This window comes from Rhinichthys klamathensis, unplaced genomic scaffold, assembly GCF_029890125.1.
Source record: "Rhinichthys klamathensis goyatoka isolate OS25496 unplaced genomic scaffold, OSU_Roscu_1.1 h1tg000378l_1, whole genome shotgun sequence".
NCBI classification, from domain to species: domain Eukaryota; kingdom Metazoa; phylum Chordata; class Actinopteri; order Cypriniformes; family Leuciscidae; genus Rhinichthys; species Rhinichthys klamathensis.
This window is the reverse complement of record NW_026606885.1, coordinates 1,104,961-1,110,960: the sequence shown is the minus strand read 5'-3', so window position 1 is coordinate 1,110,960 and position 6,000 is coordinate 1,104,961.

The following is a 6,000-nucleotide window of genomic DNA, read 5'->3' as shown; positions in this document are numbered from 1 at the left end:
AGCTTGAGAAGTGGCCCCTCTCTCTCTGAGGAGGTGCCTCAAGCCCTCTGCCCTGAGCTCTGATTGTGGTTGAGCTAGCTCTCCTAATTATGTGTCAGGCCTCCTGTTCTTCGAGAGTCATCCTGCTGAAGCCTCCATATATACAGCTTGGTAGAGCGCGGAAGGGGTTCTTCCTCATTTCTTGAGTAGTTGTTAGACCCTGAGCTCTGGTGGTAGTTGAGCTCTCTCTTAACTTCTATTACAGGTAGAGCTTGAGAAGTAGCCCCTTCCTCTCTGAGGAGGTGCTTTAGGCCCTTAGCTCCCTGAGCTCCGATGATCGTCGTCGAGCTAGCTCTCCTAAATATATGCATCAGGCTTCCTCTCCGAGAGTCATTCTGTTGAGGCCTCCATATATACAGTTCGGTAGAGCGTGGAGGGAGAGCACCTAGGCCCCCTCGCTCCCTGAGCGCTGTAGCGGTACTCTAGCATGTGTCAGGCCTCCTCTCCTTCGAGAGTCATCCTGCTGAGGCTTCCATGCAAACAGCATTCCAGGTGGAGCTTGATAAGTGGCCCCTCTCTATCTGAGCAGGTGTTTTAGGCCCTTCGCTCCCTGAGTTCTGCATCATGAACTTTATTCACCCTATGAGGAAAAGCTCTAGACCACAGTGGTGTAAGTGTGGCAGGCCTCCTCTAATCTTCCCATAGCACTGTGAAGGAGCTATCGTCTCTGGCTAGAGACTGTGGTTGAGTAATGTAAACCCAAACAGGTTGTTGGCTTCAGCGTTAAGCATGATAGCCTCCCTGGCAAGCGCTCTGTGTGATTCAGAGTTCCCCTCGCTTAGCATGGAGCTCGGGCAGTGGCCGTAGGGAGTAGTGCTACAGTTAGCCTGACGTCTAAGCAGTAAGGGCCTTTAACTTTGAGTTAATGTATTTTTGCTAGTAGCCATAGTTGCTGAAGCATCCCCTTAGAATAGCAGCGTGGGTATCTCGTTCCCCTTAGCGCTTGACGCAGTTCGAGTTCCCTTCGAAAGGGAACGTCTCAGGTTACAACTGTAACCTATGTTCCCTGAGAACAGGGAACAAGACACTGCGTCTCGTCGCCATGCCTCTGGTCTGCTTTTACAGTCCCTTCAGACGAAGAAGTGGATGACATGTTCTCTAGGCGCTCCTCTTATACTTCCTGGTCGTGCTAGAGCATGACGTCATGGCTGACGCCGGCCAATAGGATTGTCGTGATTCTACAGTGTTTCAGTCATCAGTCACGCTGAGGCGTTCCCCATAGCGCTTGACGCAGTGTCTCGTTCCCTGTTCTCAGGGAACATAGGTTACAGTCGTAACCTGAGACGTTTTGTGTGCCAAAGTTTGATTTTGACAAAAGATAATATGTTTTTGACTAAAATATTTGAATTTGATGTGGAAGTTTGAGGTTTGTACAAGGTAGTTTTGAGATTGTGTTTATAGATGTGAGAAATGGTGAATTGTTTCATGAATTGTGTTTTAGCAATCGAGAAAATGTATGATTTTTAAATATTTTTTTCATTTTAATTTTAGTTAAAGTTTTAGTTTAGTTTATTTGTTATTAGTTTTTTTAAATGTCTTTATAGTTCAGTTCACGTTTATTTAACAAAAATGTTTTGGTTTTTTTTGTGTTGGTTTTAGTTAACTATAATAACCCTGGCTGGCACTGAGCTTTTAGCGGAAATAGGTAGATAGCCACTCCATGACAATTTGTTATCACTGTATTAACATTCGACACTATGATGGCTTGATGTAAGGGAGGAAAGCTCATTTTCTTCATAGCTTGGGTAAGTAATATAGTGTTGCCATAATGAATCACTTTGAGTGTTTAATCTACTATTATTTGATTGGGAACGAGTTAAAGATAGCTTCTTCTGCTGGAGCAGAAGTCCCATGTTTGGGAGCCAAGGTAGACTAAAACTTTGCAGAGCTCTAAGATTTCATGTCAGCAGAGACAGATAATGCACCTCGTGTGCACCTGATGAAGGAGTCTGTCTCTATGCAGGCTTAAGAGTACCAGACACAGACAGTTACCGTCCTAAGCAGAACCAGGACCCTATAGCTTTAACCTGCCATGCTAAAACAAATCGCTATAAATCTAAAGCTAAGCTAAGCTGAGCAGACCCACAGTCACCTCAGGCTGGACTTCAAGACTTCAAAGAACACCTGGCCAAGAAACCTAGAAATCCATCTGAGGCTAATCCAGATTTTATTTCGTTCACTTATGGAACATGTCCAACATACAAAATTAGGGCTTGTGTCATTCCAAATCACAGAAACGCTATCAGCTGTGTTTACATATACATATGTGGAAAATAGAAAGTAAATGCCACACATAGCCTAAAGATACATTCAAGCAAGTCAAATTAGTCACAGCACCAGATCTTAAGAAACCAGCAGAGTAAATAGTGCAAATGGGTTTCACAGTTTAGGGAGTTTTGAGAGATTGCATATATTCTGATCCGTCAGTGTAACTGATACATAATTGTGGCGTCCTTTCGAGTCCCTTTAATGTTCAAAGTTAAGGGGGAAACAAGACCAGCCCTGTGTTAGATATTAACGGTAAAATGAATCACCAGAACAAATGTGATGATTGTCCCCAAGGGCTTGTGGCTGCTTTGATGAGAAATCCATCAAGGCACTGTTTTCAAAAAACACTGAAAGTCATTGACTCTCTGTGCTCTTGTGCTTTTGGATCCATCTCTTCATTAAAAGTTTGGATGTTATAGTCATCAAATTCCATTAGTTTTCTATAAATGTAGCACGAGAGCAGAATACCTTGGCTCCATGTTCCTACTGCACATTTTTAAAACCTGGAATATGATTCAAACCATAATTTGATTTTAAAAAAAACTTTTTTTATTATTATTTATATACTATTATAATATACCGTTCATTATAATTTAGTTTTTCTTTATAAATATTTCTGTTTATTTTTATTTCAGTTTTTGTACTTTAACAGTTTAGTACTTTTAGTACACTTTAGTAGCACTTTAGTAGTATTTCCCATGGCAGCGTTTCTTCTTTTTCATCTAATATTTATATTTTATTCCAGCTTTATTTCAATTAGCATTTTTTTTTTTACAGTAATAGTTTTAGTTTACAATAACAACACTGGTTGGAGAGAGTGATAATGTCTTAACACATATTTAACAGCCTTTGCCCTTTGGCTTTACACAAAGTTACACAATGCACATTTTAGCAATAACATCAATGCCATGATTTTTAAAATAAGATTTATTACAATGACGGGATTAATTTCTAATGGTGCAGCTGTAATATTACTAATAATTACTAAAGGGATTCAAAGCAAACCAGAGCCAGTGTGAAATGGCATTACAAAAAATATGTGATGGAAAAGAAGATTACAGTTCCCTTTCAAGGGAACTTCGAGCTGCGTCAAACGCTGCGGGAACGCCCCTGCGTTGTGCGTCATGAAGCACGTATGGAATCAGCCCAATGGAGAGATGAAACGTCATAGGCGGGTGACGTCATCGACCAGGAAACTATAAAGCACCCCAAAAACACAAGCGCATTAGCTTCTGTGCTTTCAGTCGCGCTACATGTGAATCTGTCCCTGTGTGATATTGTCTGTCTTACATACCCTGCACCACACAAACAATTTATCCCTATATATATATATTGAGAGATTATGGCGGACGAACAGCAGTTTAGAAAGTGTGTTCCTCCCTGCTCGCGTTATTTAACGAGCGGGGATACACATGATCTTTGTGTTGTTTGTTTGGGAGTTCAGCATGCCCAGTTTGCTCTCGAGGGAGCAGACTGTGAGCATTGCGAGCGTTTGCCGTTAAGGACGCTCCGCTCCCGCCGATCGCTCTTTGAGGAGAGCGGTTCGGTGCGCGCTCCCCGCGGTTCGGGTCCCGCTTCTGCCGAGGCAGAGCGGCGGCGCTTATCGTGGGGATCGCAGATGGATCTCACAGCGGGGTTTGAGACGGGCTCTGCCTTATCTCTCCCTTCACCTGTGAGATCCAGTGCCTCAGTCCCGGGTTCGGAAGCACGCGCTGCGGTTTCTTCCGCTCGGGCTGAGGCACCAATGCTGCAGCTATCCAGTTCTGAGGAACTTGATGTTGTTAGTGTTGAGGGAGATGTGGAGGATTCGCCACCCCACACTCCTGAGAGTGATGAGCTTATGGAGGTGTTAACAAGAGCTGTTGAAAAACTTAATATTGAATGGCCAGTGACTAGACAGGAGTCTGTTTCTAAATCAAAGTTGGATGAGAGATTTTTGCCGTCACGTGTGCAGCCTCCACGCCGGTGCCTGCCGTTTTTCCATGATCTCCACACCGAGGTGTCGAAATCATGGAGAAAACCGGTGTCATATAGAGTGTTTAGTCCCCAGACTTCTACATACGCTAATATTATGGGAGCCAAGGCTCATGGTTATGGTGCTTTGCCTCGTGTGGAAGAGACGCTTGCGAGCCATCTCTCCCCCGAAGCAGCATCATCTTTTAAGGCACCGGCATTACCCACCAAGCCTTTAAGAAACACTTCGGCTTTGGTGGGTAAAGCATATTCGGCAGCAGGTCAGGCTGCGTCATGTCTGCATACTATGTCAATCTTGCAGGCATACCAGGCTGATCTGCTAAGGGACATGAGTGAGAGTGAGGAGGTCAGTACTGACGTAGTTCGCGAACTGCGTCAGGCTGCTGATTTATCCCTGCGTGCCACCAGAGAATCGGCCAAATTAATGGGTCGTTCTATGGCAGCTCTGGTGGCCGCAGAAAGACATTTGTGGTTAAATCAGACTAATATTAAAGAGAGAGAAAAAGCTTTTCTTTTAGATGCTCCTCTTTCTCCCATGGGGTTGTTTGGTGATGCTGTGAATTCAGTTATCGATAAATTCCAAGAAGAAAAGAAACAAACTGCAGCTTTTAAAAAGTTTCTTCCCCTTAAAGTTCATGTCCCTGGGGCTGCTGGGCGGGAGCAGCCCCGGCCGTCTACGAGCTCATCACATAGAGCGCAGCAGAGGCAGAGTGTCGCGTCTCGTGCTCCCCCTGCTGGACAGTGGGCTCAGCCGCGACACTCTCAGCCGAAGCCTTCTCCCAGTAGAACTGATCTGAGGACAGTTATATTGGCTAAGAAGGCTTCGGCTAAGAAGAAGTCCTGACGCCAAGCCGTTCAGGATGCTGAGGGTGGTCCCCACCGAGGCGGAAAGGTGTTCACCTCTTTTTACGGTGCCCATTCCTCCTCGGTGCCCTCAGGGGCTCGTTCTGCCAACCCCGCCTTTATGCCGGGGCACAGACGATCCCAGCGAGCGCTTTCCCGAGGGACGCTCGCTCCCTCTGAGGAGGGTCTCAGAGCGGTCAGACCAGTTGTTCCCTGCCGGTGCGCCGTTACAGGGCGCTGCGTCTGCTGCTCAAGTTACACCAGAGGCCAGTCTCGAGAGGCTGGTACCCTTAGTAGAATTTCTGGCAGAGTGGAAAAGCCTTCCAAAAATATCTCATTGGGTCCTGCAGACAGTAGAAAAGGGTTATGCTATCCAGTTCAGGTGTCGTCCACCAAAATTCAGAGGGGTTCTGCACACAGTGGTGGGCCCCGAGCAGGCTCTGGTATTGGAACAAGAGGTGAAAACGCTCCTTCAAAAAGAGGCTATAGAACGGGTTCCTCCTCCCAGTTTGGAGTCAGGTTATTACAGCCGATATTTCATCGTTCCAAAGAAGGATGGGGGGTTGCGTCCAATTTTAGACCTGCGCATATTGAATCGCTCGGTAGGGAAGCTAAAATTCAAGATTCTCACTATCAAGCAGATCGTGTCTCAAATCAGGTCCGAGGACTGGTTTGTCACGATAGATCTGAAGGACGCATACTTCCATGTGTCCATCCTTCCACAACACAGGAAGTTCCTGAGGTTCGCCTTCGGGGGCGAGGCGTACCAGTACAGGGTTCTTCCGTTTGGCCTAGCTTTATCTCCCCGCACTTTCACGAAATGCATGGATGCAGCACTAGTGCCTCTGAGGCTTCAGGGCATTCGGATTCTCAATT